A 26028-nucleotide genomic window follows, 5' to 3' on the forward strand; every position below is an offset into this window, starting at 1 on the left:
TCATTTACAAAACTGGTGGCAACCTAGCCATTTTGGCTCCTACAGGTCTACCCACAGAGACTCTGGCTTAACCAGCAGTACCCCAGAAGGCCGGGGGGCTAAGCCCAAAATAAGAGGGAGGCTGACAGCTAGTGGGGCAGGCAAACAGGCCAGCGAGGAATGGGACACAAGAAGTTGCTGGCAGAGAAATTGCTCCTCCTACCTCCCGCCCTATGAAGTTTCTGAGGAGAGGTCGTATAGGGTCCTGAGCAACCAGCTGTGTTTCTTAGGAATCTGTAGTCTGTTCATAATTGTGCCACCTTTAATTTGCTCTTCCTCCTTCCCTACTTTTGCTTCCCTTGTGCCCAGGGATTCCACGGTGTTTGCCCACAAAACTTCGGCACACCATTTGCCTCAGGCTCTGCTCTCTAAGGAACCCAGGCTAAGAATCTGCCTTCCTCATAAAGGATTTCAGGTGCTGTAGCCCCTGCCCTGCTTGGGGCCCATCTGATGACCAGCAGCACCTCTGCCTTTCAATTCCTTTCATTTCAACAGAAATGTATTGAGTGCCATGTGCAAACCGAACAGATAAAGAGACAGGCTGTGTCCAATAAATATGGGTGTGTTTACTAGGCCTTAATAAAGAAGAATACATAACGGTCATAGGCACTGTCAGAGTCAAATAAACCAATTAGTCATAGACACACGGTAGAAGAGGGTGGGAAGAGATAGGGACTGAGTAGAGCTTAAAATTAAATTGTACTTGTGGTGTCTGGGTGGTTCAGTCGGTTGGGTGTCCGACTTCGTCTCAGGTCACGATCCCCAGGTTTGTGAGTTCGAGCCCCGCGTCAGGTTCTGGGCTGACAGCTCAGAGCCTGGACCCTGCTTTGGATTCTTTGTTTCCCTCTCTCTCTGTGACCTCCCCCGGTCTCGCTCTGTCTCTCTCTCTCTCTCTCTCTCTCTAAAAAATAAACATTAAAAAATTTTTTTAAATTAAATTGTACTTAAGTAGAAAGACATTTAAATATCAGACCTGAGAATAAAATTAATCAAGTTTCATGTGCACTGCGTTGCAGATGCTATTGAAAAGCAGATTCTCATTCTGCTTATCGGGATGTCTGGGTGAGGCCATGCATTTCTAGCAAGCTTCCGGAGATGTGGATGCTGCTGGTCAATGGTTCCTACTTGGAGCAGCAAGGTCCTGGAGCTTGTATCTCAACCTGAAAAGGAAAGGGACAACCAGGCCATACTTCAGTGTGGGGAGGGCTTAGTTCAAAAGAGCAGAGAAACTGATCAACATCCAGCTAAGCCAAAGAGCATTCTGAATGCCAATGACGAAGCAGGGATGGCATGAGGTTAGCAGTGATGAGCAACATCCTTCCTGATGGTTCTGAAAGCCCCAGGGGGAGAAAACTGTTTGGGGCTAACCGGGGATGGAAGTCAGGAAACCGGGAGGAGAGGGGAGCAAATGGGAGAGGAAGAAGACTGACGAGGACTGGGGGAGACAAACAAAAGTGACTTGTGTTGAGGAAGGGAGAATGACCTGACGGTGTTCTCAGGTAGAAACTGGAAAACTGTTCACCCTGGTCTAGAAAAAAGAAGAGGCCTGGGCTATGACAAAGTCCTAACAGAAGCTCTTTTGGTGTAGGTGAGTGGCTCAGTGCCCTGAGAGGGACCTATCTAATCCCAAACGACCCCACCTCCTCATACATCATTTAAAATGCTTTCTCCCTGAAAGCCAACGAGCCAGCTGTTAAATAAATCTCAAATGGAAAGCAAAACAGGATTTGCTTCACAGAGATTTGATTTTCAATTCACAGCTAAATTTGTTGGAACACAGTCATTCCATAGAGAAAAACCACCGTTAACAGTCCGATGCAGTAAATGTGCCAAAAGTAATAGTATAGAAAGTTGCAACTGACCTCAACGATGGAATAAACGCCAAGGAAAAAGAAAACAAAGATACATTCAAAGATGATTATGATGCGAGTAGCTAACGCTATTATGTTAAAATGTTTAGTAACTGAGAGAATGGAGCCACAAATAAATGGGCAGGCACGAACTATTAAGAATAGTTCAGTGGTCAGTTATGTCAAGGGCAGTGTTTTACATCTAAAATCACATTTTTGTGCTTTTTCAGGATGTGCAGTCAAGCTGAAGTAATTCTACAATCCTTCACGGTAAGAAACAATTATTCTTACATTTACATGTCTGAAGACATCTCTCTATAATGCCAGCTTTTCAGTTCAATCTCCTTATTCTGTATGCTGACGTTTGGAGCTTTCAGCTCAAAAAGAAAAAGAGGGTTTTTTTTTAACATTTATTTATTATTGAGAGACAGAGAGACACAGAGCGTGAGCAGGGGAGGGGTAGAGAGAGGGGGAGACCCAGAATCTGAAGCAGGCTCCAGGCTCTGAGCTGTCACCACAGATCCTGATGTGGGGCTCGAATTCACAAACTGCGAGATCATGACCTGAGCCCGTCGGTCGCTCAACCAACTGAGCCAGCCAGGCGCCCCAAGAGTTTTTGTTTTTAATGAATATTTCTAATGCCCAAAAAGGAATGTAATGATTTTGAGACCCAATGCTCAGCTGTGTATTCGAGGTGAAGTAACACACACTCATGGACAATTAAAGGCAAATTCTTTTACATAAATCTGCTGCCTTTGGAATGGCTTTCAAAGTGCACACACACACACACACACACACACACACACTAAATGTACACAAAAAATTATCTCTTAATAGAATTGTGGAAGCATTGTACACACTTGATTGGCAACCAAACTGGACTGCAAAACAGTTTTATATGTGCTTTTAAAATCATGAATGATGGAAATGATTTATTCAATCAAAAGTTAGTAAGTCCAGGGACCTGGATGGCTCAGTCAGTAAAGCATCTGGTCATGTTCTCGTGGTTCACAGGTTCAAGCCACACATGGAGCCTGATTGGGATTCTCTCTCCCTCTCCCTCTCTCTCTGTCCCTGGCCTGTGCACACATGCTGTCTCTCACTCTCTCTCTCAAAATAAATATTTTTAAAAAGGTAAATCCGGGGCACCTGGGTGGCTTGGTTGGTTAAGCGTCCGACTTCAGCTCAGGTCGTGATCTCACGGTCCGTGAGTTCGAGCCCCGCGTTGGGCTCTGTGCTGACAGCTCAGAGCCTGGAGCCTGTTTCCGATTCTGTGTCTCCCTCTCTCTCTGCCCCTCCCCTGTTCATTCTGTCTCTCTCTGTCTCAAAAATAAATAAATGTTAAAAAAAAAAATTAAAAAAAAATAAAAAGAAAAGGTAAATCCATTCCAATTTGAAACTATGTCCTGAATGTACACAGGTTCTTGAATGTCTTATCTCCTACTAAAGTCAAAAAAAACCACATCGATACCATAACAAGTTCTTGGTGGGAAAAGAGGTGACAGGCAGGACAAAGAAGCATTTCTCTGAGGAGCTAAAAAGGAACAGGCATGTTGATCACTGTTAGAAACGACTCGGGGCGCCTGGGTGGCGCAGTCGGTTAAGCGTCCGACTTCAGCCAGGTCATGATCTCGCGGTCCGTGAGTTCGAGCCCCGCGTCAGGCTCTGGGCTGATGGCTCAGAGCCTGGAGCCTGTTTCCGATTCTGTGTCTCCCTCTCTCTCTGCCCCTCCCCCGTTCATGCTCTGTCTCTCTCTGTCCCAAAAATAAATAAACGTTGAAAAAAAAAATAAAAAAAATAAAAAAAAAAGAAATGACTGGAGGGGCACCTGGCTGGCTCAGTTGGTGGAGCACATGACTCATGACCTCAGGTTGTAAGTTTGAGTCACACATTGGGTATAGAGATTACTTAAAAATAAAATCTTAAAGGGGTGCCTGGGTGGCTCAGTGGGTTAAGCATCTAGACCTTGGCTCAGGTCATGATCTTGTGGCTTGTGGGTTCAAGTCCCACATAGGGCTCCAGGCTGACAGCTTGGAGCCTGGAGCCTGCTTTGGATTCTGTGTCTCCCTCTCTCTCTGTTCCTCCCCCGGTCACACTCTGTCTCTGTCTCTGTCAAAAATAAACATTTTAAAAGTAAATAAAAATAAAATCTTAAAAAAAGAAAGAAGTGACAGGAAAGAAGGCCTAGCTGATTAGTAGAAACCAGGAGGGACAGTTTCTGAGGTTAAATGTGCAATCTTAGTGACTAAAGATATGAGATGCAAAGAAAGGTTTGAAATCACTCCGTGCACACACAGACGGCAGCATGACACGGCGTGACCAGCTGAGACCCTCGCGTGCTGACCGTGAGGTGAGGTCGCGTGCAGAAAGGTTTATGTGGACGAGTTTCCAGGGAAAGGCAGGAAGCTCTGGAACCACGTGATCATGAAAGGGAGACCAAGCATAGATTTGCAAGTCAAATAAAGTCCCATGAATGGTGGCTTGGGTTCCATCCCACAGGACTTGTAGTGAGGGTGCAGGCTACTGTGGTAATCTACGCTACATAACAAATTTCTCAAACTTAGCAGCCTAAAGCAACACCCATTTATTCCAACCTCCCTGAACACAGATCACAGGCTTGCTCTGTCTTTTCAGACTGTGTTCATGGTCCTTTACTGTACCTCACAGTTTTTTGTTTAGAGCTGGGCATGATGTCCTCGGTGCAAAGAATCGGGGTAAATAGGCTGTTAGTTGCGGGGGTTGGGGGGAGGCAGGAGGAGATGCATTCTACAGTTTATCATTAGGTCTGTCTCGTAGTGGTGAGCCGTACCCCTTGGCTGTGAACTTCACAAATGCCTCTCAGGCGTGGGTTCCCTCCCTCCCCCCAGCCTTAGGTGGGAAAGAAAGGTTGTCTGGAGGAGGTTGGAGTTCAGTATTTCATTCCCCCCATGGTATTTAGGCTCTGGTAACCCCAATCAATTGGGTGTCAAATTTCTCTTGAGGGCAGGGCTCATTCAGAACAGAATGCTCTGGCATATTTAAAAATGACTGCGTTCGGGGCGCCTGGGTGGCTCAGTTGGTTGAGCGTCTGACTGTATCTCAGGTCGAATCTCGCAGTCTGTGAGTTCGAGCCCCACATCAGGCTCTGTGCCCGTCGCTCGGAGCCTGTTTCCGACTCTGTGCCTGCCGTCTGACTCTCTCCCGTCCGTTGTCTGTGCCAAAATAATAAATAAAGGTTAAAAAAAAATTTTTTTTTTAAATAAATAAATAAAAAATAAAAATGGCTGCGTTCCTCCCCTTCTCTCCGCAGGAAGCACAAGCAATTTTTCTCCAGTTTTCACAGTGAGAACCTGGTAGAGCTCCAAGAGGTAAAACTCACGGAAGCATAGGGATCCCTGCAGCTTTTATTTGATTATTTTGAGAAAAAGAGAGAGAGAATCCCAAGCAGGCTCTGCATGGTCAGCATGTAGCCCAATGTGGGGCTTGAACTCACGAACTGCAAGATCACGACCTGAGCCAAAATCAAGAGTTGGACAATTAACAAACTGAGCCACCAGGCACACCGCTACCCCCTGCCCACCCCCCCACCCCCCCCCCCCCCCCCCCCCGCCCCTGCAGTTTTGACTCACAGACTCTTCTGCACTGAGCCTCCAGCAATGTGTCAATTACAGTTCAGGTTTTCCTATCCTGGCGCTGACTCCTGTGGAAGTTTCTGCTAACGGATTTTGGCTCCAGTGGGTTGTGGGTTCTCTGCATCGGCCCATCTTTTCAATTTCGGGGGCAGCAGGTCGCCCTGTGACCTTACTTCTCTGAGAAATCTAAGAAGAGTTGTTGATCTTTCAGCTTGTTCAGCTTTTTGTGTGTTAGGATGAGGTGATGACCACTAAGTTCCTAACATGCCAGACTAGGAATCAGCAACACACATTTATTTGCTCACAGCTTTTGTAGCTTAAGAGGCCAAGCCCTGTTCAGCTGGGTCTTCCATTTTGGGGTCTGTCAATGGCTGCGTTCAGGTGCTGACCAGGCTGGTCTCACCTGAAGGCTTGAGTGGGGAAATATTTGCTTCCAAGCATTTGCTAACATGTTTAATGACAAGTTTTCCTTCTTCATGGGCTGTTGGCCAGAGGTCACCTTCAGTTCCTTGGCACATGGCTCTCTCCACAAGGCAGGCTTCCAATAAGGCTCCTTGACTCATCAAAGCCACCAAGAATGACTCACCAAGTGGAGTCACAAGCTTTTGTAACAGAATCACAGAACTGACATCCCATCACCTTTGCTGGATTCTGTCGGTTAGAAGTTAGTCACGGGTCCTGTTCACACCCAATGGAAGGAACACACAGAGTATGAACACCAGCTGGTTGGGTGTACTGGGGAGGCCATCTTTTTCTTTAAATGTTTATTTTTGAGAGAGACAGAAGGAGGGACGGGCAGAGAGAAATGGGGACAGAGGATCTGTAGCGGGGTCTGCGCTGACAGCAGAGAGCCCGACATAGAGCTCGAACTCACAAACCATGAGATCATGACCTGAGCCGAAGTCAGACGCTTAACCGACTGAGCCACCAGGTGCCCTGGCGAGGCCATGTTCATGTCTGTCCACCACAGCTACCTCTCAGGGTTGTCTGATAGTGCAAGAACGCTGGAGCATCCAACTCTGGTCAGTCACCCAGGAAGGGCTGCCCCTCGGGAGGGCACTTCAAATCCCGGGGTCTCTGAGAGCATTGGCACAGTGAGCTCCTGCCACCTGAGGGCATCCTCCTGCAGGGAGGTGCAAGCTGCCTCCTGCAGCTCCAGGAATATGTTAAGGGGATAGAAGGATAACCACCCTCTCCATCCCAAATTAAACTTGCTTGGTTTGACCCTGTGGGACGGACAGAAATGCTCAGGGTTGGCTCAAGGCTTTAAGAGACTAAAAAGAGCTGCCGGGGCTTATCTCTTGATGCTGACCCCCTTTCTCCGCCCCGCTGGGGAATTCAGTAGCTCTGCAAAATTCCACACAACGAATGGGTTTTGAACCTAGGCTCAGAGCTCAAAGAGCCTGATTTGTGGTGGTTGTTGGGTTGGGTATTGACCTCGCCTGACAAAACAGGAGTCTTGGCTTCTGAAAGAAACTTGCCTTTCCCCTGAGAAAACCACAGCAATTCAGACTGAGAAATTGTGTGTGAGAGTACAACTTCAGTTCTGCAACAGGCAGATAATGAGTCTGTGAGGAAAGTAGTGTCAGCCTGAGAAGAGGTGAGACCAGGCGGTGCCGTGGAAGGGAGAGGGGTGGGATTTGTGTTCTGAGAAGAGGAAGAAAGTAAAATAACATTAATAATATTGTCTGGCCACCTTCCATGAGCGGGCAGTGGTTAAGTACTCAATGTCTTGCTTAACTCTCATTGCACCCTCGTGGCTCACCTTTTTATCTCTAGTTTCTATGTATGAGGCAGCAGAAGAGCTGGGGCAACTTGTGAAGGTCACGGAGGTGGTGGAGGGGAGGATCAAACCCAGGCAGATTACACCATAAACACTTCCTCCAGAGGAGACCCGGAGATTCATTTCCTGTCACCATGGATGTCGACGAACGGGTCGGACCATAGAAACGCACCTTCTCAATACACCACCTTGAAACAACAAGGAGCCCGCTTTTGAGAAGTTGGAGGGGGGTCGCAGGTGGCCCAATTTGAGGTCACGTGACCATAACTGCACTTTCAAGGAAGTATATGGGGGGACGGGGAGGTGGGGGGTTAGGACACTCCTGTATATATATACATGTTACAGATTTCAAACTTCGTTCAGATTTTATAGCACATTACACTAATATAGTGAGATGAGAGGACTATGATTTCTGGGAGGATTAAACACTCTGCAGTTTTCACCCACGTGACTGTCAAACCTCATGTATCTAACAAAGGGGACAAAGTAGGCTCAGACTTTCGCTAATTTTGAAATGACTGCTTCGCTGGTACTCAAGTGGCCCTGAGCAGGGAATAGGAAACCCACATTAACCCCAGTGGTTTGGCTTGTGGTTAGAAACACAGCATGTTGGGAGATAATACAACCTTAGGTCAACATGGTTGTACACACTGCAGAAACATTTGTCTGACACACGGGCTAGAGCATACATCTCAATATCAGGATTGAAAGGCATCACTATAGAAAATGTGGGGGTGCCTGGGTGGCTCGGTCGGTTGAGCATCCAACTTCAGCTCAGGTCATGATCTCACGGTTTGTGGGTTCGAGCCCCACGTCAGGCTCTGAGCTGTTAGCACAGAGCCTGGAGCCTGCTTTGGATTCTGTGCCTCCCTCTCTCTTCCCCTCCCCCACTCACAGTGTGTCTCTCTCTGTCTCTCAAAAATGAATAAACGTTAAGAAAAAAAAAAATTAGGGCGCCTGGGTGGTGCAGTCGGTTGAGCGTCCGACTTCAGCCAGGTCACGATCTCGCGGTCCGTGAGTTCGAGCCCCGCGTCGGGCTCTGGGCTGATGGCTCAGAGCCTGGAGCCTGTTTCCGATTCTGTGTCTCCCTCTCTCTCTGCCCCTCCCCCGTTCATGCTCTGTCTCTCTCTGTCCCAAAAATAAATAAACGTTGAAAAAAAAATTTAAAAAAAAAAAGAAAAAAAAATTAAAAAAAGAAAATGTCGGTAATCGTTCCTCTGAGGGAGTCTGATAATATAAATGCAATGGCTCTTCCCCTCTCCCACTCCCGCCAAGTTTTCCGGGTCTCAGTGCACTGCCCTTGGTTGAACCTTCAGAGTAAGCCATGTGTATAACCTGAGTTTCTTAAACTTGTGACATTTCTTTAGTCTGTCACAAGTGTCACAAAATGTACTCTTAAGGGGCCAAACAGTATGTATTTTTGCCTTTGCAAGCTACTCGTTTCTCTCAATGTGCTTAAGTTGACTTAATCAATGGTGTGATTCAGGCATCTTAATTTGGTCTTAAGGACAGCCTGTCCAGTTACAAACTTGGTGGCGACCATGGAACCGATGTGATTTCCCACAGAACACCTTTGCACTGTAAAACCTAAGTGGTTAAACGAGCTAATCAGAAAGGGAAACTTTCCCTATAACTTTACAGTGAGAAACCTGATGGCCACCTCCTTATCCACGTATTAAGGTGACAGTCACAAGTGACAAGCCATGGAGATGTCAAGTGTTCCCTGATGTGGTGTGCCGAGATGGCCACAACATCAATGTGTGTGTTTTCCCCCAAATCCATAACCTAGTCTTTAGAAAACGTCAGACAAGCCTAAATTGGGCGACATTCTACAAAACACCTGACCAGTCCTCCCCATGGGATGCCTGGGTGGCTCAGTCAGTTAAGCGTCTGACTCTTGGTTTTAGCTCAGGTCATGATCTTACGGTTCATGGGTTCAAGCCCTATGTCGGGCTCTCCACTGACAGTGCAGAGCCTGCTTGAGATTCTCTCTCCCTCTCTCTGTCCTTCCCCTGCTCTCCCTGGCACTTATGCTCTCTCTCAAATAAACTTCAAAAAAGAAAATTCTCCAGGTCATCAAAACAAAGGATGGGAGACCAAAGAGACGAGGACACGCAGTGTTGGGTCCCGGGGACAGAAAGACACTAGGGTACAGACTGGGGAAATCCAACTAGAAGTTCATGACGAGGAATGTACTAGGTGAGGGTATACAAGTCCTTCCTATGTTATCTTTGCAAGTCCTCTGTAAATCCAAAATGGTTCCAACAGATAAATTTATTATTTTTAAAAAAACTTTTAATGTTTATTTATTTTCGAGAATGAGTGCAAGCATGAGCTGGGGAAGGGCAGAGAGAGAAACACACACACAGAATCCAAAGCAGGCTCCAGGCTCTGAGCTGTCAGCACAGACCCCGACGCAGGGCTTGAACCCACGAACTGTGAGATCACGACCTGAGCCAGAGTCAGACGGTTCACCGACTGAGCCACCAGGCACCCCTCCAACAGAAGAATTAATTTTTAAAGAAGTTAATCTCACACAATATTTCCTGTGGCCCTTCCACACGTATAATTATGCAAAAGTAAGGAATGATCGCGACCAATTAATTTTTTAGAGACTTCCTATCCCTGCCTGGAAGAAATCGGTCCATTGTAGTAAAAATTCTACCACCCTTCAGACGGCCGTCCTCAGTTACTTCCTGTTATTTGTACGACTGGCCAAATACTTCTACATTCCTTGAAGTTCAGAAGAAAAGAGTCAGTTGAAACAAGTATTTTGGCCAGTGGCCAGCAAAGGAATTTCCCGCATCCGAATCAACAGTTCCTCCAGCTTTCCAGGGCCCCTCCTTCCCACACGGCACCCGAATTATTTCGGCTCTAAGGAAGTACAGATGGCTCCTTTCTCTGTGTGTGTGTGTGTATGTGTGTGGTTGTGGTTGTGTTGGGGGCTGAGAGGGAGGGAATGGAATAACATTTATTGAGCTCCAGCAGTATGTGGAGTCTCCTGGCAATGTTATTTGATTCTGTGGTTCTCCAGATGTGCTCTCCGAAGGGCAGCCTGAGTGTGGTTTAGGAGCTGGTCACAAATGCAAGTTCCCCATGCCTTCCTGGAGAGCCTCACAGAAGCATCTCTGGGTTTTCTTCTCTCAAAATGTGGAGTATGAAGTAAAAAGGTATTCCACAGTCACACGAATGCTATCATAGGGAAGGAACAGAAGATTCATGCTACATTTGGGAAGGGAAGTATGTTCAAGGATGTCTCACTGAAATCTCATGTACAGAATTATTTTTTGCAGCTTAGAAATCGCTTGTGTTGGCTCTCACTGGAACCACCTAGATGGTATTGGGGACTCAGGTATCATGTTTTTATACTGTGAGTTAGTTGGCAAATTACAAGCAGGATGGGTCGCAGAACGTGTTTGAGATTGGAAAAAAAAAAAATCTTCCCCAGATACAATGTTGTAAATCAAGGTAAGGTGGCCAGGCTGGTGTCAAAACTCCTATCCTTGGAGCACCTGGGTGGCTCAGTTGGTTAAGCATCTGAGTTTGGGTCAGGTCATGATCTCATAGTTCGTGGGTTTGAGCCCCGTGTCAGGATCTGTGCTGACAGCTCAGAGACTGGAGCCTGCTTTGGATTCTGTGTCTCCCCCTCTCTCTCCCCCTCTGCTGCATGTGCCTCTGTCTCTCTCTGAAAATAAATTTTAAAAAATTAAAAAAAAAAACAAAAAAACCCTCCCATCCTCTTGGGTACCCCAAGCCCTGCACTGACTAAGTTCTGATCTGTGACCACAAGGTCTATGCCTTTGACCTCAGCTGAGGATCACTTGGAGAACGCAGACATGGCCCATGCATGTGGCTGCCTTTTTACCCCTCTTTTCCTCCTCTGATCAAGCCCCCCTAATTTTGATTAGGTAACCAGAGTTACCCTATTGGTCTCTGCCCTCCCAGAAATCCCTGGCTTTTACTTAAAGCATAATGCCCCACGTCATACAGGGACCCCAGGGAGAAAGAAGAATTCTAGACTTGGCCGCCTACACATTTGCATGACCAGATCTAGACCTTGATTACATCTCAAAAACTACAAGGATAAAAGATAATTTACACCCCCCACTACTCATTCCCCAGGTAAAACTGTTTTGTCTCTTGCCAGGAAGTCACTAGCATTCAGAATCCTTGCTTGGCTCTGTTAGCCTCAGTAGTAGTCCTGGGTCAGGCCTGAGTTTGCGGTTTTAAGCTGGTAAATTTCGTGATAATTGGCTATGTAGTGGCATTCTCAGGCATACTTGGAGAGCTCACTCACTCACTGCTGAGCCCTCCTCCCCTCTGATGCCTTCTGCTCATGTCCACAAAAGTTGCTGATCGGCAGTGGCCTACACTTCCAGACGTCTTTCTGAGGGAGCTCTCATTTGGCTTGAGGGTGCGACAAGCTTTCCCCAATCACCTCCCGGGGGGCAGGCAGATAACCAGCGGATTCTGCCTCTCCTGTGAGCACTTGGAACTATCAGCACAAACAGTGGGGCGTTAGCCATGATGCTTTCAAACCAGGAGAAAAGTCCCATTTTGTGTCTTAGAATGTAGCAGGATTCTCGCAGAGTCAGGACAATGAGGCTTTCCTTTCCAGAGAGCAACTTTATTCCCACCGGCACTGCTCAGTTGCTGAGCCCGAAGAACTGAGCCCCGAATGCCACGTGGCATAGTTTTTTGTACATTTTCCAATTCTTTGTCTCCCATATATGTTAATACGCAAACATGTGGTCTGATGAGTGGTCTCCTGTTATAGGGTGGTGAGGGATGTCACACATGCATATGGGCAGGTTGCCTTCCATTATCTTGGCAGTTTTTTCTTCCACATTCCTTAGGGAAGGGACCCTACCACATTCCCCACTTTGATGCTCAGACCCCTCTATTTTGGGTCAAAGAACATAATTTTGATTTAGAGATTTCTATTTCCATAACATCATTATATGGGTGGCCGTCTTTCTTTCACCCATGGCCTCAATGAGTCTGGAGACAGACCGTGCAACCAGGGGAGGTAAGCAAGATAAGATTAAGCACCCTCCCCAAATTAGGGTAATTCCCATGAGAGTTTGGAATCCCCCGAGAGTTGAAAACCATCCAATACCTCCCCGGGGTTCCAACCATGTTGGACTGGGTCTGGACTGGGACATGAGCAATCCTTTTCATTTGATTTGTGATCTCCTCTATGACTTTTCTCTCATCATCTATCTGTGGGCAGCAGTTGCTCAGGTTAAACTTTTCACAAACTTCTCCCTCAGAAGCAAGCAGGTGATCCAAGGCGAAGCAATTTTGATAGCACCGCACATTTTGGTTTGCTGCTTGGCTAGTGAGCTAAGAGCCCTGGCAGTTTCATTGGTTATACATTCTACAACTGCTTGCAGTCTGATTATGCGGTTTAGCATGTACGTCGGAGTGCGGCAGCCCCAGGACCCGTCCTCTGCCCAGGTGGCAGGGCCATAATATTGGATTAGATGTGCGGGAGGCCATTCATCATCTTTCCATTTGCCAATCTGCAGGGCACGCCCCTTCCTTTGAGTCTCCCTATCTCTGTACATTTGAACTCCCAGATGTTCCCCGCTGGCAAGTGGGAGCAGGAAGAAAGATGGGACGAATAGTCCCCAGCACATGACCCTGACCAGCCTGAAGGAAGTACGGTATAGGCTGTTTTTCCACAAAACGTCTGCTCATCTGCTGCCTCAGGGTTAGACTGCCTATCTCACTGAAATCCCCCTTACGCCCTTGACAGTTGGGGGAGGGCGCCCATAAAGGATTTCATAAGGGGAAAGCCCGTTTGCTTACTGGGGCTCCCCCTGATTCTTAACAAGGCTTCTGGCAACACCCGGTCCCGGTGCACGTGGGTTTCCTGGCACAGTTTACTTAATTGCAGCTTCAGGGTTCGGTTCGTTCATTCCACCTTCCCGGAACTCTGGGGTCAGTATGCCGCGTGTGACCTCCACGTGATCTTTAGCCCTTCTGCCACCAGCTGCACCTCCTCAGCCACGGGTGCTGGCCCCTTATCTGACCCCATAGTGAAAGGGACCCCAAACCGTGGGATAATTTCCTTTAGAAGAAGTCGGGCTACTTCCCACTTCATGTGCCTTTTCTGTGCGAGTAGGGAAGGCTTTCACCCCAGCCTGAGAAAGTGCACACAAAGACCAACAGATATTTACGGCCCCGAGCCCGGGGGAGCTCCGTGAAGTCCACCATCACATTTTCAACTGGGGCTCCCCCGACACTCTGCACCTCGGGAGTGGCCTTGGGTCCCTGATGTGGATTATTCCGGGCACACGTTTCACATTGCTCATATACCGCCCGGGCTATGCCGGAGAGTCGAGGGAGGTAGAAATATTGGCTCCACATTGTCTCAAGGGCCGTCCGGCCAATGTGAGTTTCCTGATGGAACTGCTTGACAAAGGCTGGAACCAGGGTCTCAGGAATTGCTATTTGCCCATCTCAAATTTCCACCATCCACCTGGGAGGTAGCTTCCATTTTCAATCTTAAACCACATACTTTCATGGTGTGAGTAATTAGGGTCCCATTCTGCCAGCGGGTTAAGCAACAGTGCAGCGGTTAAAGCCGCTGATTCCACTGCTCCTTTGGAAGCTGCTAGCTTCGCCTCTCGGTCTGCCTTACAGTTTCCCCGTGCAGCCGTGGTGTCTCCCCATTAATGTCCCTGGCAATGCATGACTGCCACACTTTTAGGGGCCCACATAGCATCTAAGAGTTCAAGGATTTTCTAACCATACTTTATGTTCTTCCGTCCTGAATTTACTAGACCCTTCTCTTTATCTAAGGCCCTATGGACATGGACGGTGGTGAAGGCATATTTAGAGTCTGTGTATATATTAACACATATCCCTGCCGCCAGTGGGAGGGCACGGGTTAGCGCAATTAGCTCTGCCTTTTGCACCCAAGTCCCCTTCGGCAGGGGCTCTGCTTCAATGACAGAATTCAGGGTCACCACAGAATAACTTGCAAGACGCTCTCCCCTCTTTACACAACTGCTATCATCAGTGAAATATTCAGTGTCGGCGTCTTTGAGGGCCTGATCCCTCAAGTCTGGTGGGCTGGAGAACACCTTATCCACGACTGCAATGCAGTCAAGGTCTGGCTGGCCCGGCCCGACAGGCAGTAGGGTTGTGGGGTTCAGGGTTCGCACTACTTCTGGGTGAACACGTGGCTTCTCACATAGCATTCCCTGATACATGACCATCCCGGCGTTGGTTAGCCAGTATTGTCCCTTTTACTCCACTAACGTCAATACTGAATGTGGCACTCAGACTGTCAATTCCTGTCTCATAGTTAACTTGTCAGCCTTCAGATACCAGGAGGGCCATGGTTTCCGGTGCCCGTAGGCCGGGGAGGGGGGCGGGGCCGGCCTTGGGCCAGTGAGTCAAGTTGCTTGGAGAGATATGCCACGGGGTGATGCCATGACTCCAACAACCGAGTTAGGACTCCCCCTGCAATACCAGCCAATACAGACACACAGAAAGAAAGGCTTGGTCATGTCTGGGAGCCCTAAACCAGCTGCATTAGTAAGGGCTCGCTTTATTTCCTCGAAGGCCTTCTGCTGTACTGATTCCCACATCAGGGGCTCCCTCTCTTCCCCCCCTCACAGAGGGGTTTTGCCAGGACTGAAAAGTTAAGGTATCCTGATCCTTCAGAAACGTGCAGCCTGAGAAACTCCTGGACCTGGCACCAGGGTTCGGGGCCGGGATCGAGCAGATGGCCTGCTTCCTCTCTGGGCCGAGCTGGCACTGCCCCCGGGACAGGTGGAAGCCAAGATATTTCACCTTTTCCTGACAGACTTGGGCTTTTTGCCTCGAGACCTTGTAACTGGTTTTCCATAGGAGGGTAAGGAGCTGCTGAGTCCCTTCCATGCAGCCCTCCCGGGACCTCCCAGCCAGCACGTCATCCACGTACTGAAGCGGGACAGTCATGCTGATCTGCGGGGAAGACTTCCGAGTGAGAGGCAAATGCAGTGCCGGAAACGGTTGGGGAGTTTTTGAAACCCTGAGGCAACCTGGTCGAAGTTAATTGGCCCATGTCACCATTTTCAGGATCCTCCCATCGGAAGGCAAAGATCAGCTGGCTCTGGGGGGCCAGGTGGATGCAGAAAAAGGCATCCTTGAGGTCCAAACAGGGCAAGAAGGTGGCTTCAGCAGGAATGAGCCACCTGTGATGTGTGTGTGAAGTGTAGAGGGGCTTGGGACCACTGGGTGCATGGTGACAGTTACCTGGTTGACTGCCTGCAGGTGCTGAACCAGCCGGGAGTCATCTGTGCCTGGATTTTGGACAGGCAAGAGGGGCATGTTCCAAGGTGACTGGCACGGCCGGAGGATCCCATACTTTAAAAGTCTCTCCAGCTGTTTTTGGATCCCGATCTGTGCCTCGCGACGGATAAAGTATGGTCTCTGTTGGGTGAGCTCTGCCTCGACTTCAGTTCCACAACCACAGGTGGTATGTTTCAGGCCAGGCCTCATGGGTTGCCTTCAGCCCACACTCCTGGGATCTTAGAGGGAAGCTCAGGCACCGGTTGTGGTTCCTCCTTGAGACTGCAGAGACGCCACTCTTCCCCTTGAGGAATCGTTGAGAGTCACAATCTTTGCTTCCAGTTTCCGTAGGGTCAGAGCAGCCTGTCCCCGAGAGTGGAAAGTTATCTGGGACTGCAGCCTTCCCAACAGGTCACGGCCCATTAGAGCCACAGGGCAGTCGGGGAGGTACAGGAATTCACGGATGACTTCATGGCCAACTAAACTGCATCGTTGAGGCAGCAGGAAGGGACGGTGCGTCCGACTGCCTGTGGCCCCCACAATGGTGGCTTGTCTCTGTGAGAGGGGTCCATGGGTTGGGTCACTACTGAGTGTTCTGCTCCAGTATCCACCATAAAGTCAATGGGTTGGCCCCCGCATTCACTCAGACCATGGACTCCTGGGGGCCTAACAAAATAGAGCCCTGTCTGTCCTAGTCCTCCTCGGTGGCTAGCGCCACAAAGTCGTCTTCGGGGGGCCCCATGAGGCATTGGGGCCCGTTGGTACCAGCCCTGGACCACATGGCCTCTTTCTTTCTGCTTGGGGGCTTTGCTGAGAATGGTCTGGTCTCTGGGGACACTCAGTTTTCCAGTGGCCCTCCTGACGGCAATAAGTACACTGACTCCACCCTAATTTTGCTCTGGCAGGAGGCCTTCCCCCGCCGGTCCCCTTTCTTTCTGCGTTCTTTCCTCTGTGCTGCCTGGTGACAGTTCACCAACACCTGGGTTGCTACTTCTAGCAACTGACTGGCATTCACGCCGGTGAAACCTCCCAGTTTTTGCAGCTCGCGCCATATGTCCCCCTGGTCCCGACCTACGAAAGCTGCATGAACCATCCGCTGGTGAGTGGGCACTTCTGGATCAGGCGAGAATAGAGACGAAATGCCACACGCAGTCTCTCATAAACTGTCTCAGGCTTTCCTCGGGCCCCCTGGAGCACTTCTGATGTTTTACTCACATTTATGGCCTTTCCCCCCGCTTTCCAAGGGCTTCTGGATACCATTCAAGTCCTTGCAAACCCTCCACTTATACTTGAGTCATTTGGGTCCCATTTGGGGTCCTCCTCAGGGAAGTGAGCCCGAGCACAGGCCTGGGGATCTAGTGTCCCAGCTGGGGCATTCTCCTCTAACCATTTTAGGGCTGCCTGGGTAATCCAGCGACACTCCTCCGTATCGAAGAGGGTCAGAAGTTGGTGGCAGTCACCCAGGTAGGTTTGTGGGTTTGAATTATGGACCGCATTAGCTCAATCATAGCCTGGGGTTTCTCCGTATAGGAGGGTATGGTGCTTCCAATTTAGGAGGTCCGTAGTGGTAAAGGGTTGGTACACAAAAACACGCTGGCCCCCTTGGATCTGGCCTTCCTGGCATCAGAAGGGCTCCCTGCTGTGGCTACAGGGAGGAACCACCTCTGCTGGTCTGATTCTCTAGTCACCTTCCAGGAGGCATATGTGGTTTTAAGACTGGTGGTCTGGGTGAGTCAGTCACATTCGGGGAGGCCAGTGGTGCTAGGGGTGGTGAGGTCTCGAGACTAAGGGCAGACTCCGATGGGGTTTCGGCAGCTAAAGTGACTGAAGGCACAGGTGGCAGTGAGATGTCCAGTGGGACATATGGTGGTGGGGTTTCTTCAGGTTCTCCCGACAGTATGGGCTTTTTAATTTCTGGCCGGTATTTGGAGGAAGCTGTGACGTGAGCCATCCTAACTTTAAAGCTCTTTTCAATACAGAGTTTCAGCCAAGGTGGCCGGGACAGGACCACGTCTTGCCAACAGTCAATGTAAGGAAATTGGTCTGGGTGGCCTGGGTCCCCCGCAATGACCCTCAACACTCAGCCAACTAGTTCCTTATCAAGTGAGCCCTCAGAGAGCCAGCCTGCCCCAAATGACAGCCAATCAATTTCACAGAATGTCCAGAGCTTTCCAGGAGTTAATTTCACACCATAATTTCCTGAATATCCCTCTTTGAAATTCCTCCACCTACACTCTAGGGGAGTTGGTTTACCCTGCTTTCCACCCATTTCCTCCCCCTAACAGATGACTTTCATGCATACAAGGGGGAAAAAAGAGGAAGGTGGGGGACCAGTTTGGAGAGGACACACACTCGCTTTGTCCATTTCCGGCCATTCTCCTCTCAGAGATATTTCGGGAGCCTCTAGCATTGGCGGGTTCAGTTTCAATCCGTGATACAGATCACGCTCCCGGGCAAGTCTGTGCCGCTTTAAGCCATATGATGTCACCAAGGAACCGCGGATCAAGACTCAACACTGACCCTTGGTCAGGTCAGAACCTTTCTGTTATCCGTCTCATTCACACATCGACTCCAACCCACCACCCTACATTCAGCACGTTAGGAGTTGTGGCTTGGTTCCTCGTCGCTGTGGAACTAGGGCAACTCTGGGAGGTGACCAGGCTCCCCTTCTGCCTCTTAGGGGCAGGTCTGCCAAAATGAACCCAGCTCTTACCAGTCTGATGGGCGGCTCTCCTTAAGCTGGTTCCTGGGCCTCACGGGTTCCGTTGGCGCACACGGGTTCTGCAGCTGCACGTGGGGTCCTCGCCCCGGCACACCGGGAGGGCTCATCTCCTAAAGATCAAGCAGTCCTTTAGTGCCAGGCAAGGCCACGTCTCCTGGCACTCAGAGGTTTGTACCCTGGCGGCAAAGGAGGTGGATACGCACCATCTCTGAATCGCGGACACGAGCCCCCATGTAATGTAGCAGGATTCTCACACAGAGTTGTGACACTGAGGCTTTTCTTTCCAGAAAGCAACTTTATTCCTGCCAGCACCGCTCAGTTGGGTTCGTACCCGAAGAACTGAGCACCAAATGCCATGTGGCATAGTTTTTTATACATTTTCTACCTCTTTGCCTCCCATATATGGTAACACAGAAACATGTGGTCTCATTAGGTGGTCTCCTGTTACGGGGTCGTGCGGGATTTCATGTCCACCTATAGCCAGGTTGCCTTCCTTTATTTTGAAGGTTTTGTTTCTTCCACATTGCTTAGGGAAGGGACCCTACCTCAAGAACACCCCAGTGATTTCCACTCGGATATCTGTAGTTAAGATGACTATTGCTCTCCAAAGATAACGGGTTCAAATCCCTAAAACATTTGTTACCTTATCTGGAAAAAGGGTCTTTGCACACCAGATTAGATTAAGGATTCTGAGATGCAGATAGCAGCCTCCATTCTCCAGGTGGGCCCTAAAGGCAATCATGGTGACCTTCTAAGAGAGCGACAGAGGGAGACAGGACGTAGGCAGAGGAGGAGGCTAGGTGACCACAAAGGCAAAAGTAAGTTGGCCTGATCCAGTCATTCAGCCCAGAATGCCAGCAGCCACCAGACACTTGAAGGTACCAGGGAACAGATTCTCTCCTAGAGCCTCCAGAGGGGGTGTGGCCCTGCTGACACCTAGATTTCAGATTTCTGGCTTCCAGGAAGGAAAAAAACATGGTCTTAAGCAGTTTATGGTAACTTATTACAATAGCCTTAGAAAACATACACGGCATCCCAAAGGCATTTCAAATTTCAACCTGCCCAAAGGAAACTCCTTACGGCCTACCCTCACCTGTTCTCCAGCCACCAGACTCAGTTATTTCGGCCAGAAGCCCAGAGCTGTTTATACTTCCTCACTCACCCTACCTGTACGCACACCCCTGGGATGGGGAGTGGAGTCTCGGGACACATTCAAAAGGAGCAAGACTGGGAAGCTTCTGCACTCGTCCACAGCGTTTCAGCATTCAGTCCTAACGCGTTTAGCTTCCCTGTAAAGAACATTCCTCTGCTCACAGGAGCAAAGGAATACAACTCTTCATCTAGAAGTTGTATTAATTCCTTGTTTTTCTTCTCTACTTTGGTTTCTCTCCTGCTAGAAGTTCTGCAATTAAGTCATTTTGCGCATAATGGTGCACTAATTTCTTTTTCCTATTGTATTTTCTTCATTGGCCAGAGTTAATGCTTCCTGTTTCCTGCATCCTCTCAATTCCTTAGCAACCTCTCCCCAGTACTGGGCAAGTTAAAAGTGCTCAAGAAGGACTTGTTGGCTACTTTATAAAAAAATAAAAAGGGAAAAACAGCCAATGACTTTTTACAACTGCATTTAAAAAAGAATTTTTTTAAGGGGCGCCTGGGTGGCTCAGTCGGTTAAGTGTCTGACTTCAGCTCAGGTCATGCTCTCACGGTTTGTGAGTTCAAGCCCCGCATTGGGCTCTGTGCTGACAGCTCAGAACCTGGAGCCTGCTTCGGATTCCGTCTCTCTCTTTCTCTCTGCCCCTCCCCTGCTCCCACTCTGTCTCTCCCTCAAAAATGAATACGCTTAAAAAAAATTTAAAAAAAAATTTTTTAATGTTTAATTTTCAGAAAGAGAGACAGAGAGAGACAGAGTGGGAGCAGGGGAGGGGCAGAGAGTGACCGAGACACAGAATCTGACGCAGGCTCCAGGCTCTGAGCTGTTAGCACAGAGCCTGATGTGGGACTCCAACCCACGAGCAGGGACATCATGACCTGAGCCAAAGATGTACATTCACCAGAAGGGAGCCACCCAGGCGCCCCTAAAACTGCATTTTAAAAATGAACACTTTTAGGGGCACCTGGGTGGCTCAGCTGGGTCAGTGACCCACTCTTGATTTCAGCTCAGGACACGATTGGAGAGTTCGGGCCAGGCACGGAGCTCCACACTGTGACAGTGCAGAGCCTGCTTGGGATTCTTTCTCTCTGTCTCTCTTTGCCCTTCCCCTGTGCTTGCTCTTAAATAAACTTAAAAAATAAAAAAACACTTTAAAAATAGTAGCTCTTTTTGAATACTCCCAACTTGAAAAGCATTGTTTCATATATATAATAAAAATCTTGGTTTGCAAGCATAATTCGTTCCGGAAACATGCTTGTAGTCTAAAGCACTTGTATATCAAAGCGAGTTCTCCCATAAGCAATAATGGAAACTCAGATGATTCGTTCTGCAGCCCAAAAATATTCATACAAAAATGATTACAATACTGTAATATAATACAAAATAATAAAGAAAATACAAAATATAAAGAAAAACAAATTACTTTTGAAAACCTTCATGGCCATGTGAAGGAGACAAGAGAGAGGAGGGTTACTGGGAGACTTTCACCATTAGTAACAGACATTGGCTACAGTACAATACTAATAAACTCTTGTCATGTACTGTATTTAATGTAACTGGCAATAAGGCAGCAGAGGAAAGGGTCTCTATCTGCAGACAGCCTGACCTACAATGAAGTAAAGGATTCCTAAGCTCATTTTTGTGTGGAAAAGCAAAGAACTTAGGTGCTTGAAGTGACAAAGAATACACCACTGCCACTTTTGGGCACCTTCCAACGTTCTGAAAAATCACTGATTTCTGCGAAACACCGTGGCCTGAGACTGAGCATCTGAGCATGGGAGACAATCACCTTCAATCCTGCAGAGAGAAAGAAAGAAAGAGAGAGAAAGAGAGAGAGAGAGAGAGAGAGAGAACCATTGATTCAGTTGTGATTGTGTGATATTTGGAGTCATGTACTACTGGTATTGTAAGACATTGCTTGTTTATCAAATTAAAACTTATTAGAAACAGTTGCTCGTCTTGTGGAACACTTGTAGAACAAGTTATTTACAATGCAAGGTTTTACTGTACGTATTTCTTAAAGATTAGCTATTAATTAAATCTCTAACATTTGGTTTAATTTGCCTTTTATTCATTAATTCATTCACTGATAAAAGTGTGTGTGTGTATGTGTGTGTGTGTGTGTGTGTGTGTATTTAACCACCAGCCAGAAATGTGACCATTTACACATAACGTTTGAAAGGACATATCTCAAGGGTGCCTGGGTGGCTCAGTGGATTAAGTGTCTGACTTGGGCTCAGGTCATGATCTCACAGTTCATGGGTTTGAGCCCCGCGTCGGGCTCTGTGCTGATAGCTTGGATCCTGGAGCCTGCTTCAGATTCTGTGTCTCCCTCTCTCTCTGCCCCTCCCCCAGTAGCGCTCGGTCTCTGTCTCTCAAAACTGAACAAATAAACAAAATTAAAGAACACGTCTCCACGGTAACAGGATTGGAACTCAAGCAAACATAAATTAGTACCCAGTTTTATTAGGCAAAGTTTGCACATAGGATGCTTCAGCCTTTTTCTTGTTTGGAGATCAAGGGAAGCTCAAAAGGTGGCTCAGTGTCTAAAGGTCTTACAGAGAAGAGCCAGCTCCCGAGCTCAGTGCAAACTGCCGTCCAATACCCAACCCAGCACTGGTCCCTGTGCATAGAAGAGCCTGAGTGTGTGAGTCCCCCTTGGGACGGGGCTCAGCAACCTCAAGCAGAGTTATTAAGCCCCTCTGGGGCTCAAGTTTCTTCCTCTGTAAATTGGGGTGATGCATGCTCCAAGAAACTTTGGACTTGAGTCCATCTATGTAATGTGCTTGGTACAAAGCAGGTTCCCTGTGGATCGTGGCTACTATGTCTTAGTTGCTGTGGCTGCTTGCTTCCTCAACCAAAGGTGCTGGGTGCTAGAAGCCAACTCCCAATGTGGATTACATGAATGGGATAATGATGCCATGCACAGGTAGAGACCCCCCCCACAGAAGAGGAAATCTCTCCCCTAGAGATCTGTAGACGCTCCAACTAACAAGACCCAGGGTAAAACCCTTCTGAGGTGAGAGGGGGAGAAGTGGGGGTGCAGTTATGCAGATGCAGCATTCAGCTTTTGTCTCTGGGCCAAGATCTACAACTAAGTTAAATTCCGATGTTTGTAATAATAGCTGGTAGAAATCGAGAAGATGACAAATGGTGGTGAGGGGCAAAGTCACCGCGTCACTCTTTTCCTGTGGCTGCTCTCTTACCTGGATTGACTCTCCACCATCTGAATTCATAGGGACCCTAACTCAGGTACACAGTGGGTTAAGTAGAAAATGGCTAATACTGCCCTCTAAAAATTGCCACAGGTGTTCTGCAAAGCTTGACGGTACTAACCTACTACTTTGAAAGGTAAAGTTTTGGTACTCTACCCTCCACTACATTTTATAATTACAAATCCTCGTGTCTTTTTAGAACAAAAAAACCCTAAAATAATTTGAACTCTATTTCATAAAAAGGATTAGCTATTGATGAAATCTCTGAAAGTTGGCTCAACTGGTCTTCTATTCATTGATTGATTCATTCACTGTCAATAAAGTAAAAGAACTTTTATTTGTCAGTAATCTCCACACCCAACACGGGACTGGAACTCACAACCCCGAGATTAAAGAGTCACATGCTGTATGGACTGAGCCGGCCAGACACCAAAAGAACGACCTCAAGTTTCACCTGTCTCTTCTCTATTAAAGGAAGCCTCAGATTTGAAAAAGTGGCATATACCCAGGGCTATTGAATGCTTAGATGTTGATGGGTCACAGGGTCATGTCTACAGGTCCAGAAGAACATAGGCTCATAAAGCCTATTTGTCCCTAGCTTTCTAACAGAAAAGCTAGATGCTAACAAATATATTCTGTCCTTAGAAAATCTGGCTGAGTTATGAGTTCTTAGAAAAGAAAACCATTACCATTGTAAGTCCACACTGGTTCAGTGTCATACTAAACTCTTCCAAAAAGGGTGCGAGGCTAATAAATTGGGGCAATGCCTTTCAGTCACAAGATATTGATGGCTTCCAAGATACATTATACTGTCTTATAATGATACAACGGACATGATACAGAAGGCTAGGTGTGATGGTAGATTTGCCCACCTATATAAACCCAAGACCGTCAATGAAAGGATTTATGAGGGTCTGGGAAGAGGGCATCTATCTCAAAGCAGGCCACACACAGTCCCTTCTGCTGTATTTATTAATGTCTATAGATAGAGCAGTCTTAGAAATATTCAAATAATGCTAAGCTGGGAGGAATGCCTAATGTGAAGATTAAGAAAAAACTCAGTAAAATTAAATTTACTAAGGATAAATGTCGACCTCTACCTAAGTTTGAGAATGAACAGTATAACCCGTTCAAGCGGTGGATAGGTCATCTGATTACATGATCAACATAAAACGTTAAAGAGGACTTTGGCTGTGACTTACGGGACAATGAAATCTTGGTCTCTGCTTAGTGAATCTAGTGGCCTGAATTTCAGCCCTAGTTAACTGAGATTTAAGTTAATATATCACAGGGCAGGGCGGTGCGTTTTGAGACTAGGGAACTTCCAAAAACTCTACGTGCGTTTATATGGCCCTTTGTCTTTTGGTGTCCCGATCCATCCACTTTTTAAAGCAAACGTCATAGCTGAAGATAATTACAGATTCACATTTAGTTGTAAAAAACAGTACAGGGACATCGTTTGCAACCTGCACCTCAGTCAGAACATTAACATTGATACAATCTGCCAAGCTTGGTTAGATTTCCTCAGCATTGGTGCACTCCTGTGTCTATTTAGTTGTGTGCAATGTAATCATTTTGGGCAGGTTTGCATGACCACTGCAGTCAAGGTACACTTGAGACGGATTCTAACAGGCACACACTCCTTACATCTCCCTTCACAAAGAAAAACTCCCCATTCCTCTAACTGGAGACATTCTGGACGTTACTTATGGGGCAGTAATCAGTGCCCAGAGCCAGAAGCGCGGAGTGAAGTTTGCACTCTTACTTCAGTTGCCTGGATGATACCCCAAACCATCAGTCACAGAATGGAAATCCCTCACTTAACCCCTGAAGAAACGGAGACCACAGGTGAGGTTCCTGGTCTCTGCTCCATAGTGACAGAGACCCCTCACTCTTTCTGTCCAGTGGTCTCCGAGCTTGTCCTTGAGGTCTATTCCATCCCCACCTGCTGCAAGTACCTGGATAGAGCCGCTTTGAAGAGACAAGCGAGCACCAGCGTCCAGTGACGTAACTACAAATAAAATAAAAAGATTTTGGTTTTTGGTTTTGTTTTTTTTTGCAAAGCATGCAAACATGTACTAATACAGGTATTTCTTCATACGGGACTTTTACGTAAATTGAAAAGGGGCAGAGGTAGGAGGCACACCCTTTCAGTAATCTTAGACCACCTCTCCTTTGTAGGCAATGCAGAAGTGGGACATTAAGACCTCGTGGCACTGCCCTACGAGAGTGAGGACAGGGTCCGAATGCAAAGACTTCCCGGACCGTACCTACAAGGGCTGGGAAGAGCCAAGAACATTCCTCATGTGGGCTGGGCGCTGCAGCAGGGACCTTGTGGGAGGGTAGGCAGCTCCACCCGGGAAGAGTCCAGACGCCCTTCCCTTCTGCCCGGACTTTAAAAGGACCCTCCTAAGGCCAGCGTTTGGCCCAGGCTGCGCGGCGAGGGGAGGCTCTCAGGGAGGACTCCCGGGACCCGCCGGCCCCAAGTCCGCGCCCGGGGACAAAGCACGTGCGTGCGGGAGCAGGCTGGTGGCTCGCGGACCGGCGCGGGGCCGCCCGGGGGCCGCCCGCCGCGCTTCCGGCCTCACCTGGGCGGCCGCCGGCAGCCCGCGGTCGGCGCGAACAAAGGCGGGGGCGGCGGGCCGGCCGCGCGCTCCAAGATGGAGGGCGCCGGGGACTCGGACCGCCGCCCGCCCGCCCGCCCCGCCCCGCGCGGGCGCTTCCGCCGCCTCACCTGCCGCCGCTCGGCCTCCCGGGCGGAGGGCTGGCGCGCCCGGAGCCTCCAAGGGCCGCCCTGCGCTCGCGCGGGAGGAAGGACCGGAGTTCGTCTCGCGGTCCCCGGCCGCCCCTCGGCCCCACGGAGCAGCGCGAGGTCCGGAGTGCGCGCTCCGCCCCCTCCCACCCTCCGGGCAACTTTGGAGGGGGGCGAGTCGGGGCGCGCTCCCGCAACGGCAGGCGGCACAGGTTCCGTGCGCGCGCCGGCCCTCGCCCCCCTTCCACCCTCTGGGTAACCTGGGGGAGCCCCGAGCGCGCACTCGCATCCCTGGCCGGCGACACCGGCACCGTGTGCGCGCCGGCCCTCGCCCCCTTGGGACCAGTCCAGGGCGCCCCCGCCCCGAGCGCCTCTGGCCCCTCCGTCCCTCAGCGGCCGCACGGGTCCCGGAGCGCGCGCCCCCTCCGGTCCCTCCCACCCTCCGGGCAGCTCCCGGGAGCCCCGCGCGCGCCCCGCCCCCTGCCCGCCGAGCGGCCCGAGCCCTGGAGCGCGCCGGCCCCGCCCCCTGCCCGGCCCGCCCTCCTCCGTGCGCCGCGCCGCCCGCTCCCGGCTCCCTCCCTGGCCCCGGCCGGCACTTTCCTCCCAAGTTGCCGCGC

General features: G+C 49.1%; 2 long non-coding RNA genes across 3 annotated transcripts; one reads left to right on the forward strand and one right to left on the reverse strand.

Annotated features, from left to right (window-relative positions):
• The first annotated feature begins 883 nt into the window (after nucleotides 1–883).
• LOC122477364 lies at nucleotides 884–8068 on the forward strand. The gene is made up of 3 exons (XR_006295683.1): nucleotides 884–1334; nucleotides 2120–2159; nucleotides 7280–8068. It is a non-coding gene; the product is annotated as an uncharacterized LOC122477364 (long non-coding RNA).
• A 2875-nt stretch (nucleotides 8069–10943) lies between these two features.
• LOC122477241 lies at nucleotides 10944–25844 on the reverse strand. 2 transcript variants are annotated; one of them, XR_006295662.1, is made up of 3 exons: nucleotides 25394–25844; nucleotides 24618–24670; nucleotides 10944–18404 (listed from the first exon to the last, which is right to left on the reverse strand). It is a non-coding gene; the product is annotated as an uncharacterized LOC122477241 (long non-coding RNA). The 2 variants fall into 2 exon arrangements; XR_006295661.1 differs by lacking the exon at nucleotides 10944–18404 and adding an exon at nucleotides 20966–21241.
• Nucleotides 25845–26028: the final 184 nt, after the last annotated feature.

Source organism: Prionailurus bengalensis, chromosome X, assembly GCF_016509475.1.
Source record: "Prionailurus bengalensis isolate Pbe53 chromosome X, Fcat_Pben_1.1_paternal_pri, whole genome shotgun sequence".
NCBI lineage: Eukaryota > Metazoa > Chordata > Mammalia > Carnivora > Felidae > Prionailurus > Prionailurus bengalensis.